The sequence below is a fragment of the Calonectris borealis genome, chromosome 4 (genome assembly GCF_964195595.1).
Source record: "Calonectris borealis chromosome 4, bCalBor7.hap1.2, whole genome shotgun sequence".
NCBI classification, from domain to species: domain Eukaryota; kingdom Metazoa; phylum Chordata; class Aves; order Procellariiformes; family Procellariidae; genus Calonectris; species Calonectris borealis.
The window spans coordinates 19,508,522-19,528,722 of record NC_134315.1 but is presented as its reverse complement, the minus strand read 5'-3'; the positions used below and the strand labels follow the sequence as shown (position 1 = coordinate 19,528,722).

The 20,201-nt window shown below is 37.8% G+C and overlaps 1 protein-coding gene across 4 annotated transcripts in view; it reads left to right on the top strand.

Annotated features, from left to right (window-relative positions):
* KCNIP4 (potassium voltage-gated channel interacting protein 4) overlaps window positions 1-20,201 on the top strand; it is a 472,927-nt gene that overhangs the window by 217,977 nt on the left and 234,749 nt on the right. The window lies entirely within an intron of this gene.

The window sequence follows — 20,201 nt, the reverse complement described above, 5'->3', positions numbered from 1 at the left end:
GTCAGTGCGGGTGGTGAGCAATTGGATTGTGCATCACTCATTTTGTATATTCTATCATTATTTATTATCATTATTTTCCCTTTTCTGTTCTATTAAACTGTCTTTATCTCAACCCACGAGTTTTTCTCACTCTTACCCTTCTGATTCTCTCCCCGTCCCACTGGGGGGGGCGGGGGGAGTGAGCGAGCGGCTGCGTGGTATTTGGCTGCCTGCCAGATTAAACCACGACACCTGAATATAATAAGAAGTGCATTGGTATACATGTACAAAAATGTTTGAACACCAAAAGCAAATTGACTTTATTTAGAAAAATCTTTAAATTTCTCTTTAAATTAAGAGTGAAATTTCAGTAGTTTGGGGACTGATTACAGTTTTAAGAATCTACAGTCTCTTCTCCAAAGACCTTTCAGTCCATATTTTAAATTATATAAAGTTAATGGGAATAAACAATAGTTCAAAATTAGTTGCTATTCAGTATCTGTAACCTGTAAAATGTTGAGTTAATTCTTTGTGCTTAGAAATGATGGAGCTGTGTATCTTCAGGATATATTATGAAATAATACAGAAAGCTGAGTTTGTGTATAAAAGTTGGCTTGGAAGTCTAGGAGGTATTTTATAAGTCTAGCAAGTGATGCTGGAGCAAGGCAAACTAAATGCAGAGCATTCAGAATAAGGAGAAAAGTGATAAAGGTCAAACAAAAAGAGAGAAGCAGAATTATGAAGAGTGCTAACACTGAGGTATTGCCTTACTTCTTTAAGGGCATTATCATCTGTAGACACTGAGGGCACTTTAGGTGGAAAGTTTTGTGTTGAGTTTCTGTGCCACGGTATGATATGACTTCTGCTGGTGTAGATCTGACCACCCAAGGACTTTATTTTCATGTTTCTCCTTCCATAAAGTGTCTCTCCCCCATTTGTCTATATATATTTTGCCTTTTTTTGTTGTCGTGCAGACACTACAACAAATTGCTGGTACAACATAAGCAACTTCTGTTCATTGTTTGACTATATTCATTGAGCATCCTGTACGAATAGAGCTGTCTCCCAGAGAAATGCATTGTTAAAGATTCTGTGTTTGCAGTGGTCATATATCATTATTTAAAATGCATGTTTAGCATGCCTTCCTGTTTAAAGCACAAAAGAGGAGCTACTCCAGTATAGATGAGGCAATACCTAAATGCCTCTCACTTGAGAGTGACTCTGCAGATATACTAGCCCTTTGGAACAATTCCCTTAATAGCTACAAGCATATTTGATCATATTTGGCATAGATTTTGTTTGCCTTTAGTTAGGAACAGGTTGTTGCTAAGAAAAGCAAAGGGCAGTTTGACCAAAACCTCTAATCTGCTTTTACTGAAGGTCAGTACCTTTGTCATGTTGTTTTGCTCCAAAGCTCCAGCTTGCATTTCAGATGGAAACAGCCCTTTCTATGACCAGTATTAGCCCTCTGTGAACAGGTATCATTTATCATTTTATTGGAAGCAGCTGAGGATGCTCTAAAAATAAATGTGTGAGATGATGGACAGTTCATGATTTGTTGGCATGGAATCAAGACGTGACAGAAGGGACCAGGCGAGCCAATTGCATCCTCACTGCCGAGGTTACCATGGAAGCTTTAACTCTTCACACTCCCTTCGTCTCTCTTGCTCACATAACTTGTGCAGTACACTTTAATTGTTATGGATGAAGTGTATTTCATAGTATAAAATCTACCTGCCCACATTAACTGAAGCTGTCAGATGTGATTTAGGTAGCTATGTATATTCCGTAAATTCTCATAGGAGAATGGAGGTACCTCTGCCAAGGTTTTTGAGGCAAAAAAAGCAGTAGACATGCAAAGTTGAAATGTAAATAAATGCTCATTTGTGTAAATGTAAATATATTTACAGAGTGAGAATTTAAGGAAAAGATCCCCAGTGAGGAAAGAAAAAGGAAGGAAAAAGTAAAGACAGAGAAAATAAGGAAAAGTGAAATCTCCTACTCAAATCTCTTCAGCCAGTTTCTTTGTGGTCTACAAGCATTCAATTTCTCACTTACCCTTCAGTTCAACCCATCCTCATAATATCCTTATAACTCTGAACTTTTTTTCCTTTTCTGTCATTTCAATATATTTTTCTCCTTCGGTTACATACAATATTTAATTTAAATACCTCCCTGTTTAATGCAAGCACCCCACAGCTTCTTCCATGAACCGCTCCTCAGTTCCTTCCAGACACGAACATTGTATTCTGTCTTTTCATCTTCACAGAGAGTGCGTGGAGGAAATAATGGCTTTTAAGACCTAAAATATCGCACTTTCCCACCTGGTTGATACTCAGAGTGGATGTAGTGATAGGAACCTTTTTCCTTTTTAACTTCCTATTTTCTTAACCAAATAACAGAGAAGTCTGACAAGGGCTGTAGTGAGCCTGCCCTCTTTCAGTTCTTTTGTTGCATTAGCCTCAGATGAAAGATAAAAACAATTTTGCATATCAGCAGGTAGGTAAATGGCAGTATTTAGAGTGTCTCATTTCTGGGACAAATAATTTTGCTCCTTTTCTCAGTACTTAAGACCCAAAGGAATATTCCTTTTCTCTTTACTTCTGTTGACTGCAACACAAATAAGAGAGGTGAAACTTTCAATCAGATTCCCTTTGACCTCTCTGATAGTACACAGATAAATCCATCACGGTCTCTCTCTCTGCCTTGGAATTTTCTTCTGCCATATTTCAGCGTCTTGCTCTCTCACACACAAACACTAGAGATTTTCAAATAAATTGGTCTGGGGTGGGAAAAGCAACTCTCCTTAGTTTTTCACTAGCTTCAGTCTCAGAAATACCTGCTCCACTTTGATTTGAACTTACAAAATAAATATGCATTCTGTTTGAATGGTTTACATTTGTAGTGGTTATAACTGCTCCTTGTGGCAAGCAGTGCCATAATTTTAACTGAAGTATGACAACCAGATCCAGGTGGAATGGTCTTGTCTTTCTCTGAGCTGAATACACTGCCACAAAATCTATTTATTCCATGACTCTAAGGGATATGTCTTTGCCTGAATACAGTTTCAGAAATGTGGGATTTGTTCAGAACTCCCAGATTTTACAGAGTGCCATGGATAATCTGAAAGTTTTAGCATGGATGGAAAAAGAGGGATGCAGCAATTTGTTGGAATCTCTTAAACATCAGGCAGCTCATTTAAAGATGTAGCTCCAGTCAAGCTGACATCTGGATACATGGCCACCAGGCATGCTCAGGTCAGTTTTTTGGCAGCTGGTCCTCACTAGGCCCCATGTGATTGTGCTGTGGGCAGTTCTGTGCAAAAGTCCAAGGGGTTCTCCTTGCCGTGGAAATTACTGCACCTCTGCAGATCAAAAGCAGTACAGGCCTGGCAGGTAGGACATGTCCCAGCTCACTGGTCTCAATATATATGTAGTAGTGGGTCAGTTTTAGGGGATGGAAAAATCCAGAGGATTTTATTAGTTGTATGCATTTTATGGGCTTATATTATGCATTTGCCAGAAGGTGTTCCAACAGCATCTGCAATTCAAATCAAAACTCATCATAGCTATAGACTGTGCACATGAATTCAAAAGTTTATCAGCCTGTTATTTCTAAGTGTTTCCAGGCTTTCTTTTCTCAAATTCAACATCAGTAGAGAGCTATGAACTAAGAGGTTTGGATTCTTCTGTTACTATGAAGTCAGAAATCGAGTTATTAAAATGTCTGTTTTTCATTCCCAGAGTATAAAAATCTAAAGTTTGTCAACTCCAATGCTTTATCTAGCCCAACTAATGCAGTGCAAAATGAGGACAGATGGTTAATAACAATCAGAGAGTAGATTCAGCTCCTTCATTCTGGGATGTCTTCCACTTGTTCCTCACAATGCTTGGCTCAAGATTTGATATCACTTTGGGAAGAGGTTGGAACTACGGCAGTGCTAAGCTGAGTTCTTGCATTCCTGATTATTTTTAGCTGTAGGATTACCAGAAGCCTCTATACCATTTCACCCAGAACATTTTTCACACATTTGATTTAAAGAGTTTGTGAGCTTCAACAGTTGATTAAGCCATTACAGTTGAGACTCCTTATGAAGAAATTCTTTAAGATGACAAATTCAAAGAATTTTGGAGACTCTTTAACCTTAAGCCCATAGTCAGGTGTTATTCTATAAAATAAAAGTCTGCTTCTGCCTTTTCCAAATTACTTTTTTTTCACAGCAAGAGCTGTACTCTGCCTTCTTTTTTTTAATCTTTCATGGCAGACTAACACACTTAAAGCAGTTACAGAATTACAACAAAATTAGAGTGGTGTTGTAGATACTTTAAGATTTATTATAGCAGACAGACTGAATACCAGTATGGACAACAGGATATGCAGGTTATACTTTTGGCTCTATAACTCTGTTATGAAAAGCAGCTCATCACCTCTTAGTTTGTTTCCCTTTCTAAAGGTGAGCAACAAATATTCCTGCAAAACACTTTTGAGAAATACTTTGAGATCTTGGGGAAGGTGTCAAGTCCTATGTACTATTGGTTATAATATGGGAAGAGCACATATATACAGAAATGAAGCAGTTTCCAGAATACAGTAAGAATACATTGGTGAAGTTGAATTCATAGTAGAAATTGAATTTTCCTTTGCATAGAATCCAACTCATAGATAAGGATATTTACTGAGTAAAGTGCTACTTGTCAATATTCCTCTAAATGTAAAATACCAGATCTCATTATCCGCTTCAATAAACCACATTAACAATGAGGTCTGTTGCTTTTCACAGTGTTATTATTGCCGTTATCCCGATCACATGAAGTGAGATTAACTATGTTCACAGGATTTTGATAAGGATGCAATAGGATGTGCAAATAAGGTCTCTTCTTAAATTTAAAATAAAGGAGCAAAGAAAAGAAACATAAATGAAGAACTGTGACTCATCTCTCTTAAAAACTGAGGTGCATTCCTATTCATGTACCTTCTATTTTTAAAAATGTCATGGCACTCTAAGGCACTCCATCAGCCTGTGTTAAAGCAAGCAGAAATATAGAGCTGAATTTTGTTTGTGAATATCCTTTATTTGGTATTATCTGCCACATTAAAAAAGCCCAGGCACTGGCTTTCAATCAAAGTTGGTGTTTTGTTTGGGTTTTTTTTGGGGGGGAGGGAGGGGCATGAGGCGGGTTGTGATTTTTTTTAAAGAACTGAATCATACTTTAATAAGATAAACTTTTTATTTTACTACAATTATCCAAAATACAAGGTGCCTGTTTTCAGGGTGACTAAAGGCCTATGTTCCTTGTTTATCTGTTTCTGCAGAAAAAGGAGTACTGGCAAGCAGGCTTTCCATTAGTGTTTGTGCTGCCCCATGCAGATGCTAGCAGCTGGGAACGGTCCTCTTCCTCTCCTCATCTCACAAGCTGGGCCCAGGTCTTCAAATTAAAGATGACAGTACCTGCCAATATGAGCAGAGAATTCTGACAAGCAGCGTTCTACTTGCACTTGATGCAAGTGTGAACGATTATACTGGTCGCAAGGCAACACAATTCTGGTAATTCTGCGTAAGGGACTCTCGTGTACACCCACGAGCCACAGCTGGGGTAGTCAGCAGTGCTGCCCACGGGAGGAGAGGAGTCCCCTCCCTGCAGTTTTCTGGTGTGGTGCCGACTGGCATACAGCTCTGTTCTCCTTGGTGTGTGTAGTGACAGTGCCCTGGCTGGGAGAGAAGGCTTGAAGTCATAGCTGTCCCCCATGTAAGTTAAGACATATGTTAATAACTAGTTAGTAAGTAGACATAACTTAATAACCAGCTGTCCCTCGCGTAAGTTAATAACTAGTTGCACAAGAACATGTAGTAGTAGTAACAAGACTAATCAGTCCCCCACCTTCAGGCTCCAGCAATACAAGAGTGCTCCACAGAGAAAAATTCCTTGTGACCATATGCTCTCCAAAAGCACGGCCAACATGCTGCAAGGCCAGAACACAGCTGGAGAGAAAAAGTACAGAATACCTCATTCTGTCTTTTCCCTTTCATTTTCAGTTAGTAAAGTCAAACATAAATCATGAGGTTAAAACTATAAGCATCAACTTCAAAAAGAGAGAAGTCTTTGCAGTTTTCAGCTGACCCTCATCACCTGCTTTCTCATGCTGGCCTGCTTGTATTAAATATTAAATATGAGCATGCCAGCATGCCATTTAGTACTCCAGTCATAAATAAATGTCATTTATCATTTTAAACTGGTAAAATTTTGCACCCATTTTGTACTTTTGGAAAGGACCGTATACTACAAACCAATAGCAAATTAAGTCCAGTACCTTTGGGACCACTGGTTTATGTAGGTCTTGTTGCTCACAGATTGTGTTACAGTTTGCATAGGGGTTTTGCTTGTTTGTTTCTTTGTTTGTTTGTTTTTAGCTGAGCTCCTTCAATTGGGAGAAGAAAGAGAGACATTATCTCACATATTATTCCCCTGATCTGTGAAATCTCATGTAATTCTTTCTCTGTGCTCAAAATGGGATTGGGTCTACACTAAAGCAGAGGCAAAAGTGCGTCCCCATGATTCTTAGCCTAATTACTTTGGGCATCTTTCTTCTTCTCTAACAAGACATGGTCCAACCTCAGTCAAACCATTTTATTTTCTGAAAACAGATGCACTGGAAATCCATCTGTCTTTTTGGATGGTGTAACAGATGCTATTCTGCTTTCCAGCATCTCTTTGAATTCTGCTCGTGGATGACCCATACTTCATTTGTACTTGATTTTCATTTAATTTATCCTGAACCTTATAATAAAGCTCTCTAGTGTTCAGTAAATTACATAGAATTGAAATCCAGCCACATAAACTGTTAACATGCAATGAGACAGTTATTTAGGGCTCATGTCTGCCGAGAGATCAACACATTCAAGAGTAGAATAATTTATATGTTGAATATTTGGCAGCAGCTCCCTCAGTACAAAGCGGTTTCTCTGCTGGGATACTGAATTCCTCCGAAAGAGTTCATCTGATCAAAATTCCCTAAAATAGGTCCTGGCTTAAACACATATTACATATTAAGTGGTCTCTCCAGCCAAAACTACTATATCAATGCTAAATTTATATCTTACAGCAGACACTGGCTTTTCTTGAATAAATAATGTATACAAGATATATAATTGTTTTAGCAAGTCAGGAACTCTATGACTACCCCTAATTTAATTTATCTTTCACTTAATGCAGTGCTCAAAATGCAAAATCATTGTGCACAGACATTCTTTGTATTTGTGGGAGGACTTTCTTTTCCAGTGCAATGGACAAACAGACTGCGAGTCTCCATGTGCTGGTTTTTTTTTAGTGAACATGATCATAGTACGTATTCATATGAGTCAGGGATACATGCTGACCTTCATTAAACACTGTATACCTCAGATAATTTTGCTGGCTGCAGCTGATGTGCATTTGAGGGGCCAAATGAGCTTATAGAAATAATGGTATTCAGTGGTTTCCAAATGAAATAGAAAGCATGTTCCCACCAGACTTTTCAGTTCAGTCATGTTCCACTTAAACAGAAAGCTTAGATGCTTTGCTTCATTTTATTAACATTTATCATTTAGTTTATGATACACCTGGGGTGATTTTCTGAATGTATACAACAACACAGTCAATGCCTAGGGAAGCTTTTAACTGAAATGAGGAAAAATAGAGGAAAGAGTATAATGTGAAAGCAAAGTAGTCAGTAGTCAGTTTTAATGAGAGTTGTTTTCCACAGCTGTGGAATAATTTAGAATTTATTCTGGATGATTCTGAATTTTCTACATTTGTATATTAGGAAAAAACGCATTTCCCAAAACTATTTTTTTTCCCTTTTTTGCAAAACTGTTTTAAAAATAGCCGGAACATTTTAGATATTCAGTTTTCTGATTAAAAAAAATGCACCAGAGCATCGTAAGTAGGATATATGAAAGGACATATGACAATTAAGTGACTGCTTCAGAGAATTCTAGTAGCTTCAGTTTAAATTTTTTAGATCAGATCTGCTTCTGTGAAGGGCAGATTTACAGAGATGTATGAATAAGACAAGAATAAATGGGCTCAAATAGCAGCAAAAGAGATTGGGGGAAACACTGGGTTGGGGTCAGGGTCAACTTCTAGAGAGTGATAAAGTACTAGAGTTCTTGGGGTGCAGGGCTCGGCTCTAATTCTTTTTATGTTTTTATAAATGTCTGTCAGTAAAGTACAATGCAAGACTCTGGACTAGGTGGATTCCTGAGAGCCCTTAAAATTCTACAAGTTTATAATTCTGAGTCTGCAGAATTCTTTGAAAAATATTTTTAGTTGATGCTTCTCTCAGAACTACTTTTTGCCGGCTATATTTTAAGTCTTCTTTCCCAGAGGAATATTTTTGTTTTGTTATTATTGTGTTGCATAGGCCATGTTTTCTAAGGGTTCATTCAACTTCAGTGATCCCATTTTTGAAACTTGAAGTGTAAGGTCTATATGTATTTAACTCTCAGCAGAGCTAGGTGCATCTCTGGTGGCGATCACTAAAATATTGCTCTGGTTTCAGATAATTATTATATTACATTTTTAACTTGGCACTTCTACTTTTGCAACAATATGGAGTAGTGATTTGGGAATAGGACAGATTTGAAAGCTTCATGCACAGAACAAGTTTCACTGATGTAAGTCATCAGAATGAGGAATGACTCCCTGCAAATTGTGCAGTTTTTCAAATTGTCTCTGAATTTATTCTGGATCATTGAAAATTGTCCTCATATGAAAAGAAAAAAACCCCAGACAGTCTGCTAACCTTCCCTGCCTGCAGAACTTCTTTGATTATAGGAATATCTCAAAAGCTCTCATACCTATTTAAGTATCAGGTTGTAATATGCCAAATGTTTGGTTCTTTTACTGTCCACCTGATTTTATTTTTTTTTAAATGAGAAGCTGTGAAATGCCTAATATTGATGACTTTTCAAAGCCACTATTACTAAGCAACTACTAAGCACATTAAGTAACCTCATTGAGAAGAAGGATCAGCATTATTGACATCACAAACTTAATATTGTTAGAGCTGGCACACAAATATTTAGCTTAGAAGCGTATCATCATACTCCTAGACTCCACAGACATTTGTACCTATGATTCACAGCTTACTAGTCATAGAGACTATAGCATAAAGTCATTCTGGGTACTCTCTGAATATTGCATCAAATAGTTCTTTGGCATTTTCCCTACATATATCAGAACAAGGCACTCCGTTATTTTTACAGGGTCTAGCAGTTGGGTTAAATCTACTATTAAGCAAAAAAACTACGTCCTCGGCTTTCTTTTGTAGCATTTTATCCTGTGCTTGCTAGAGTCTTACTTAACTAACACGTCGTAAGACCACCTAGCAAGGATACAATGTAAATGGATCTGTGAAAAAACATCTGACGGAAGTTCAGTTCTTCCTGTAGTCAAAACCAGCATATTATATCTCCATGTATGTTTTTTGAAAATATGGAGAAACTCCTTACATAGAAATGACAGAACTATCAAAAAGATCATGGTGGAAAGCCATAGCAAAGATGATGTTTGTTAGGGTGTCATTGTTAATATATCGAAGATGGTACACGCAGCCATAGTTGAGCGTAGAAAGTAGAACAGAATCCCAATATTGAATGGGTAGAACATCACATGCAGTTCATGCCAATATGTTATTCACTGAGGATTGAATGTATGTTTCTGTATTTTGATAAATTAAAGAGGATGCTTTGTCTTACTGTACCAGTATTTCAGATCCATCCATTGCTTGGCAGTGTAGAAAAGATTACACTGATATTTCACTCTGACAGTGAGATACCAGGTAGGAAGAGATGGTTAATGTGTGACATGGATAAAGAACTGGTCTGCGATCACTGTCACTTGACACACAACTAAATTGTCAAAATACAGTAATCTGTGGCTCAACTGCAAGGCAGTCTCTACTGCAATAACAGTTCAGAATAAAACCTAGAAAAAGCAGAGGCAAACTTTATCCTTGTAATTTGATGTTCATATTTCAAGTGATTAGTGCCGGGGACAAAGGAGAACAATGAGAACTTCATCTAAAAGACGAAGCTATAGAACGACACATGCTGTTAGTGATTGGCAATGTCAGCAGGAAATGGTGCAAAGATACAAAACAGCCAGAGAAGATGAAGAAAAATTATACTGAAATGAAAAGTGCTGCAAGCAACAAGATGAAAATTCTTCTTCAAAAATAAAGTCACACAAAACTCTGCCAGCATGGAAATAGTCAAGCCCACAGGCTATGGCAGGCAGATTGCAAAACGGGCATGAAAAAGTCATGGCTTTAGGTTTGTAGGGTTTCTAGAGGTATAACCATGGGAAAAATCCTGTGAGCCTGGTTCTATTGCTGGGAGGTGGAAGTCATGCAATGGGATACTGTGGGGATCCTCTGTAGGGTTTGGATGGATGTGTACCACAGCTCAGCTCTGCAGGGTCCTTTCACTGAGGAAGCAGTGCAGCCTACATTGTGGAGAAGGTGGATCGGGAAACAGAAGCAAACTCATCTTGCCATCTTCCTATGGGCTGCCTTCCTCATATGCAGCAAGATGGAAAAGAAGTGATGGACTGCTCCAGCCATCATCCAAACTTCTATCACGTTTTTTCACAGATCCATTTACATTGTGTCTTTACAAGGTGGTCTTACAACACATTAGTTAAGTAAGACTCTAGCAAGCACAGCATAAAATGCTACAAAAGAAAGCCGAGGGTGTAGCTTTTTTGCTTAATAGTAGATTTAACCCAATACATGATGCATTATGTAATGCAAATGTAATGATGCATTTTATTTCTGTGGAAGAGCTCTCTACTGGCCACGACCTCTGCTCCCGTGGGCTCCGTCTGCCAGACTCTGCTGTTTGCTTTGAATATGGAGCTCAAGTTTTCTCTTCTGATGCAAAACACTGCAAATGCATCAGAGGGATATTCCTCAGAGGGAAGAAAACCCAAAGAACGGCTGAATTTATGAAGGAGGAATTTTGCATTTGAAGCACACTGATAATGCTAAAGAAGAATGTAAGAGGTGAATCACTGTTACCTCCAGCCACTCCCATGTTTTGTATATAGGTATGTATATATTTAATTTCACAGTTCTCCTGTCCTCTGATAAGGCTATATTCATGGCTGAATCTAAATTACATTCTAAAATTAATTTCTAGGTAGCAGCCTTAGGATGCCATTTGAACCCTATCTGGTTCCCAGCTTGGGGAAAAGAAAGTGTTTCAGAATCTCTTTTCCTTCTTCCATACTGCTCTTTCTTTAGCTCTGTTCAGTTTTAGACTTTACTGTTTTTGCGGGCGATCTTGAAATATTGGTCTGGAGCTCTTTAAATTACTTTCTTTTTAACCTATCTAGCACAATTTCAGCATTAGTACTTTTCCAGAGAGAGAGCACAGACACAATCTACTTGCTTCAAATATATTTTTAAGTCCTTCCATGTGAAGGGAAACATTCAATGTTTTTTGGTTATTTTATTCTGCAGAATGTTTTAATCACCTGACAGCCTGTGGAAATTAATCTTTCTCTGTCATGTAAACTGACAGACAGCTGTGAAAGTAGGTGAAAGGGTGAAAGAGTTTTACGGGGCCATCATGCACCGCATGCATCCTCTGATGCCTGTCCTTACAGTGCTCAACCTTGCTACTTGAGTAGGCCCTTTTATGTTTTCAACAGACGACAAGGAAATATGGGCTCTCTTACACACTGTAAAGCTAGCGGTGCTAATATTGGTAGCAAAGTCTCATGGAAAAAGCTTGATCTTTCTTTGTTTCATGACAATCTGTACTTTAAACATGGCAGACCTGGGCCGTTCAGAGCCCTGGAGTGACCATACCATATCTATCCGTGCCTGCTGTCTTCTTTTATCGGTCTCCCTTTTAATTACTGTAACTCTGGTTTAGTGTTTTCATTCTTTGTTCTTTTTTATTCCTGAGGAACAGACACATTCTCACAGTCATCTACCCCTTATCACTACTTTCTCATGTAAATTGCACAAAACAGAGCTATGGTTGCCTATTGGTCTAGTTTATCCACAATGAAGTAACAAATTTGCACAGATCCTAATGTCATTTTCCTGGTGGGAGACAATATGGGGATTGAACATCAATCAAAAAACTGCTGAGATATTCCGAGAAAGCAATAGGAAATACAAAATAAAGAAATACCTAACTGTAGTGAGGCTTTTCAGCCATCCCACTTGTTTTTTGTTTGTTTCGACAAGTGAGGTTTATGAAATGTCATATTTCATATTGTTTTACATTTCTGAACTCCCTGGAACATTTGGAGCTCTCTTCATCATATATTGCCAGTGAATATAAAAGCAAAGCAAATATTATCTGGCCTCTCACTGAAATTCTTATAAGATATTAAAATGGAAGAGCAACACTCCTTTGACACTTTTAAAGATTAATATGTAAACAAATTTCAGTGTCTTGTTTGTTCTTTGTGTCTCCACTGGGTCTATCTTTGCTCCTGAGATTTCCATGCCATTTTGGAAAGTTATCAACTCACACAGAAACATGTTCACCTTCCAGACCCAAGTGGAGAAGGTATAAGTCAAGACCTAGTCTTTCCAGTGCAGCAAATCTGAATCTAAATAAAAGCAGTTTTCAAAAAGCATGGAGTGAAGAGGACTAAAGAACCAATAGAATTACTAATCTGTTGAAAAAAAGTCACATTTTTGGCAAAAGACCACTTTATAAAGAAAAATATTCACCAGACACCAAAGAGTGTAATAATAGATGATGGAAGTGGTAATACAGGCATTTATATTGCATAAAGACAGGAGAGGGAGAGAGAATTTAGATAACAAGAAGAATTTCCTGCCTATTAATTTAAGAGTAGTTCTGCTGAGTTTAGCAATGTTGAAAGTCTTCAAGTCTTGATGCTCAATGCACAGAAATCTTCTGTTAATTTAAATAGCAAATGTCACTACTTTATGTCTCTCTGGACTGTTGCACTAATGTTCTTCAAACCTATGCTATAAAGACCACATATGCAACTGAACTAGTTAGGACTGCCTGCTGAGACTGCTAACCCAAGTGTTTGTTTCTGTAGAGTTGTTCACATAAAAGGGCCATCTATCCTTGTAGCTATCCTTGTATCCTAAAGCTTTGCTTTAAAACAGCCATTAACAATCATTGAGTATCAATGAGCTAAACATTACTATTGAATATATGGTTGGTATAAGTTATTTGTAAGATGTTTTTTCACCATGAGAAAAATGGTACAATCCCCCTTGATTCTTCAGGCACCCTAATGCACCCTTCAGTGAGTTTCTGTAATAAGATGGCTTAGCATCACCCTCCTACAGAAACTCCTACCAAAACTAAGACTCTGATGTTTGAACCTACAACAAACTTCGCTTAGGCACGTGGATTTGATTGTATCAGGTTCATACATGGTAGAGGTCTGCAGGAAAAAAAATAAGAGATAATGTCAAGTTGTTTGGAAGAAACTTCATAGTGCTCCAAGGAGGTTAATTGGGCAGAGTTCGAAACTGAGTATATCTGTCAGCTTGCTTTATTTCCTTTATGCATGTTGGTATAACCAGTCTAAAAAAAGACATTGAACTTGTCACTCTTTTGTTCTATCATTTGTCTCAATAAAAGCTTCTGGGCAAAGTAGAAGCTCACCCTTTGGACTAGAAACACACCCTAACAGCATGCTAGTGCTTAAGTCAGACTGTAAGATTCCGTAGACATTGGTTTCAGATTCCCTAGCTTTTTTCTGTTTTGTTTTGTGGTTGGTCGGGTTTTTTTAAGCAGAACTATGAAAGATGCTGTCTTGCTCCAATCTCTCAAGCTGTTCTCCATAGGCATATGTAGCTTTCCTATGACTTTTTACTGTTGATTGGTGTTAACAGGCTCTTGTTGTCTGTGGTGAGCTACTAATGAACCAAAAAGGGATGAGGAGGAAGAGTCTGGCGAACATCCACATGCTGCATCAGCTGAACTGGAGGAATTCTTCTGTCAGTCTCTTATTTTGAGGCTGTAGATAAGTTTCCTAATCATATTTATGATAAAGTTAACTTAATACAATGTTCACAGCTAAAGTCTGCAGGAAGCTTGACAGTTTTCCAATAACATGCAGCAGAAAATGTAGCAAAAAGCAGGGTGTATTTCTAATTATTAATGTTATTTCTAATTATTAATGATGTGTCTTCTCCCTTTGCTATCTGGATGAAAATTTTACCACCTTGTGTCATGAAATTCTCACTCTGTCCATAGCTATGCATTCAAAAATGTCAGCATCCACATGCTGTGTGTCGCAGAAACTTTGTAGCACAGGGAGAACAGATGTAGTAATATTTCAGAATATTAAGGGGCTGTATTAGAGCCAGCAACATTTCTTATGAATAAAGTCTAGCTTACGAATAAGTAAAGCTAGTATTATCTCTTGAGCGGGTTAACAGCTCAATATTCTCTAAAAGTCAACAGTGACTAGGTGTGGCAATAGTATGTTAGGACTGGCCTTGAAGGTGATGGCAAATATTTTGTATATGATGAAGTGGATTCATTAGAAATGTCAAGGGAGGGCTGAGATAACCAGAATGATGATCTTTGCAGCAGTAACCTGAGTGGATAAAAAGAAGAGCAAGGTAGCACTTGACAAGGACAGAAAAGAGAAGGTCACAATAGTTGAGAAACAAAACCATGGAAGTCTAAAATAAAATTTTAGTTGTCTGACAGGGAAAAACATTGAATCTGAATGCATTAGATATACCCTGGATTTGAGAGCATAAAGGGAGAAATAAGTTAAGAGGTGATACCCAGGTTAAAGGGCTGCAGGACTGACATGGCTAGGAAAATTTCAGTGAAACTACTTGTGTTCCAAGCATTAGCTCACGCACTTACACTTTGGCAGAATAACAGTCTCTTGAACAATGCTGACTGAATGGAGGTGTGGGTCATGTTGTACCAACAGGCCTGACGAGGCATAGTGAGATAAGCTGCTGGAGACCTGGTACCACCTGTGGCATCCCACAGTTTGTGAGGCATCGACCATGAACTGTTGGAGGCCATGTGTCATTCAGAGCAAATTAAAACAAATATCATAAAACACCATCCCTTGACACACTTTTGACTATCTCAGAATTTGAAATGAAGCTTGCTGCATTAGTTCTTCATTGCTGAAGATGCATAGGAGTTTTACAAATGACAGTTAATAAGTCTCTTGAAATTCTATGTGACAGGATTTTCTCTGTAGTTTGGAAAATGATCAATATGTTCCCTCAAGTGCAAACACTTGAAAAATCATTAAGTTTCTTAGGAGAAAAATCCTTGCTAATAAATAAGCCGCATAAACAAATCATGAGAACAGTTGAGCTTCATCTGTGGAATTACAACAGCCAAGTATTTTTCAGCTTCAGTTTCCACAGAGAGTTTTAAAACATAGCTGTCTGACATTTTTAAGACATTGAACTTTTTTGAGGATTTTTTCTTTTTAATGAGGTTTAAGGACCTCCAGTAAAGATGGAGTTATCAGAATGGTGTTTTTCCATGTGATGAGCAAATTTCTGTCTTCTAATGACATGTAGTTCATGGTCACAGTTAATATGATATCTGCATCGATTTCCAGAAATATACACTACCAGATTCAGGGAGCCATATTTTCACTGTGTAGAAAGGGAGAAACTTGAAATATAATTGCATTTTAAGGGCTCCAGAGTACCCATATACTATTCAGAAGACTATTTAGAATAACTGACATATTGACAGATTTTGTGCTGCTTCTAACATTTATAGCAATGCAAAACTTCTGAAGAGCGATGTTATGATATTAACCAAATCTTCAGATATACTTTTCAACTGGGACTACGTCTCAGCTGGCTGGTGAGGATGTTTTATGTCAGGGTCTTTGAAAAGCCTGCTTATGAATATTGTAGTACATAACTTCTTCTATTTTAATCAGTTCTGTAAAAGCACAGGATTTATGCATGGCCATCTAAATATACACCAAGTGTGAAGAGCCAGAACTTCTGCTTCATGACTACATCTTGCCCCGCTTCCATGACCAGAGACAATTTGGGTGAGATAAAACCTCCATGCCAGCCCATAAAATTATTGCTGCCTGCTGACATGGGGCTGAAATGTCTGTTTAGGGAGTCTTCATGCATATCAGTTGTATGGCTTTCTGGGTGGGACTAGGAAGTAATCTTCTGCTTAAGCATCATCATGTCTGAACTGTGGCAACTCCTTGAGTTGTGACAAGTGAAAAATGTTGGATACAGTTCGGGATGTAAACTTAGATAAAAGTTGTGAAAAGGGAGAAATAAGGTACTGTGATGTCAGATTGCTGTACTCTTTTTTTACCAGTGCTTAATCTGGGAAAAATCCTATGGAAGTCAAGCCGCAGTGGCTTAATGCCTAGAGGAAAGTTACAACGTGTGGGCAGTTATAAGATTTAACATTTATAATGGCTGAATGCATCATAGCATTTTGGATTCATTAAATATGTACTAAGAAAGAGCATTAAATTAAAACTAAAAGAGAAAAGTTTGTATCTTTTTGCTGGTTTTGCTCAGTATTTGATGAGCTAGAAGATTTACTGTTTTCTTTTTTTTTGTTAAATTCCATTTATGTTTTATTTTATTCTCTTAATTTCTTATGTTAGTACGAAATTTAAGAGAGAGAAAAAGGGAGAATAAAGTCTAATAGCAGTTAGCTGCTGATATAATAAAGTATTTGCATTTATGATACATCAAGATTTTCTGGCCCATTTTCTCCTTTATAAAGAAAGAGGGTTTCACCCCTTTTAAGATTAAAAAATATAAATTTCTTTTAAATAGCTACACAGAATAAATATTTTAATTATTTTATTGGATGTTGGAATGTTTATTCAAAGCTGTTCTTATTAAAGATGGGAAAAAATATTATTTAACTTTGTAATAATAAGTGCAGGGACTTCACTTTTAAAGGAATCATTAGATTGCTCTAGCTTTACAGCATGAGTTTTACCCTCTTCATATGCATGCGTAAAAATATTATTTAGGTTGTTCTCAGTCAAAATCAAGAAATTGTAGCTTCTATTAGAGGTTCTGTTCTCAGACTTTATGTATGATATGGGACTCCCACTGGTGCTATTCCATTTCAGCTTTCTTTTGCTGTGCATAGATGTCCTGTTTGCACCCAGCTCTGCCAGTTAGCTCTGCCATTAACTACTCCCCTGCTAACGATAGCCTTCCCCAAAATCTGCTAGTGCAGCAGTGAGTGTGTGCATCCCAGTGTGCTTTATGCAAAAAGTCATGAAGGTTAGCTCAGATCACTAATCTGAACTTTTTAAACAATCCAACTGATTTTGACTTATGCAGGCCAGGCTCCCATAAACTATTTCACTAGGTGGTGAGGAATATCAGAGGATAGCAATCATCCTCATGGAAGCCATGATGAAAACCTGAGACTGGCTTAATGGCATCCAGATGAATATGAGCGCATAAGAAAAGGAAGTGTAAGGAAGAAATATAACCATTGCTGGGACTCCATCTGTAGACCCACTCATCAATTTTCAGTCTAAATTGATTGGGTCTTTTTTTAACATTAACATTTCATGATACATAGCTTTAAGCAATAGCAGTAAGATTAATGGTAGCAAGGATCTTAGTCATAGTAATGTAAATAGAGTCACTGTATTGTCATTTAGAGCTCCATCACAGGATGAGAAGTGACCATTTAGATATGTCCATAGCTCAAAATATAACCAGTGACTTCAATTTAATATATCTATTCTCATGATAAAAACTAAGAACCTGCAAAATGCTTTGATGAAAAGGAGTCAGCATCTATAACACTTTCTATCCTGAAACCTTTTATCTGCAGTTACACATAAGAAAAACACAGCTATGTGCTGTTGTGTAAAAAACATCTATATGGCATGGTAATTTATGCATTAATATCTTTCCTCCCATTCTTATTTCCTCCATTCCTACTTATCTTGTAGACCTTTTCCAAGTTTAATTCCACAATATATTAAGTCTTGGGTAGTTAGAGAAGAGAGAAAATAGGATTTCAATATTTGCAACTATGTTAGCTACATTCTTCCTGTCCTGTTTTGATAAAACTGTACGGGTAAATGAAGATCACTTTCTTTTTTTTAATGGAAGGCAAAGAAGAAACCAACAGGCCACTTAACTGGTTTTTGCAAGGTACTTGGAAGGAAAAATAATTATACAGTTTGTAATCCTAGCTGTCAATAGAGTCAACTCTGTTTTTAAGCAGGTAGGAATGTGAGGATCAGAGATAGCTTTGTGCTATTTTGTGTTCCTACAGGAGAAATATCTTTTGTAAGGTTTTATAAAGTTTTGCTAAAAAGCAATGACCTAATGAGGGAAGGTATATTTAACTGCATATTAGATTACCTGTATGTATATCAAAAGGAGAAAAAAAAAAAAAAGGAGATTCTCATGGCTGGTTCACAGCACTTGAGAAACCTAAGTTTAGTCACAGCTTTCTTGCAAAGTCCTAGCCTTCCCTGGAGATTATTATTCTTACTGTGCTTTGGCTTTCATCTGTAAAACTGGAATAATATTAATTCCTTCCTTTCTTCTGCACTTTCTCTGCTGCGGCTTGGAAGAAGAGTCAGAATTAGCCATAGGTGCAGTACACCTAGACCTCTGGGAAAAACTGTTTACTTTGCCCGTACTTGAGGAGGCAGATCCCAGACAGCAGATCCCCACCTGCGTATTTGTCTAGTCACCGCCAGCCGTGGGGTCCAGGTCTGGGGGTAACGGCAGCCGCCTTCTTTGCAGCACCGCCACCACAAGCTCTGCTTTCCAGTTTTCTGCTCTCAGCTCTGAGTAAGTGCAACTGTCACAAAAGTAGTAAATATTGGGTCTTTCAAACAAGTGTTTTCATTCTAACATTTTCAGCAGACCAATATTAATGAAAGCTATTAATGAAAATGAATATGTCAGTTCAGGTGGCAATGTTGCATGTACCCAAACACAACTTGTATCAACCTTTTGGGTAAAGGCATACAGATTGCAGATGTTATGTTGCTGATGATGATAAATTAGCCCATTTCAGTCCCACAGTGCAGAAGAGCTGGACCTGCTGTCCTTAAAGCCATTGATAAAATGGCTTAGAGGGGAAAGGTATTTAGCCTTGTTTTGAACAAAGATTAAATGAGAGTTAAAAGAAGAATGTAAGGAGATAGTTTGAAGCAAATGAAGGCAAAGATACCCAAGGAAAAGCAGCCTGCAGAGATGAAATGAATACAGTATTCAGGATGGAGTGATAAACCTTGGGTTTTCTGAGAGAAAAAGTCTAGGCAGCTTCAGGGAGTCCAATCCCGAGCAAAAAAGCACAGAATAGTGACATGTGAACATTACGCTGTATGGACTTATCTATCCACTGTAGGAAAAAAGGTACCTACATTATATCAGTTAGCCCCCTTACTCCCACTTCATTCCACTGTTTTCAGTAATGATAACACCCATCATAATGCAAGTATGCCTGGGGGACTCAGAAGTTGCTGCCAGTTCTCACATGGCACAATGATTTTTTTTTAATCTTATCCAGGGAAAGAAAGAAAACCGAGGCCTTGGCAGTAATTGATTCCAACCATGTGGGGGACAGTACTCTACCAGACAGGATTAAATTTGTTGTAATTGTTCCCCTGCTCATTTTTGCTGCAATAGAGGCGCTGTTTTTCTAATGTAAATTCCTTCTTAGATGCTAAATTATTAAGGGATTTAAAGAGTAAATCTTTAACCATGAATAGCATTGTGCGCTTCATGTGACAATGCCAGTACTGCAAACTGGTGTAGATAGGCCAGTGGCTGTTACGGGTGTAAGATACCAGTTCAGTCCTGTGGTTAGTATTCAAGTATTTCACCGCTAATATTTTCCATGGAAAATACTTTGTTTAGCAAATATTACTGAAGTGAGAAACCATCAAAAATAATGAGCTTGCTCTTCCTTCTCCTCCTCAATCTGTTCTTTTCAATTTGTTTTCCAAATAAGCCCGCATAAGCCTTAAAGAATTTGAGACAGCATACTGGGTTTTTTGTTTTAATTACAAAAAAAAGGATTCTTAATTCACTGCCAAGTATGAAATGCTATGTATTACTTGCCACATGCAACAGCCTGTATCTCACAGTACTCAGGCAGTTGTTTACCCGGAGAAACTAACTGGGAAGTTGGCAAGTCCCACCCTGCCAGATGCCCTCTCCAGCGCGATTAGAGACAGCCCCAGCTGGGTGAG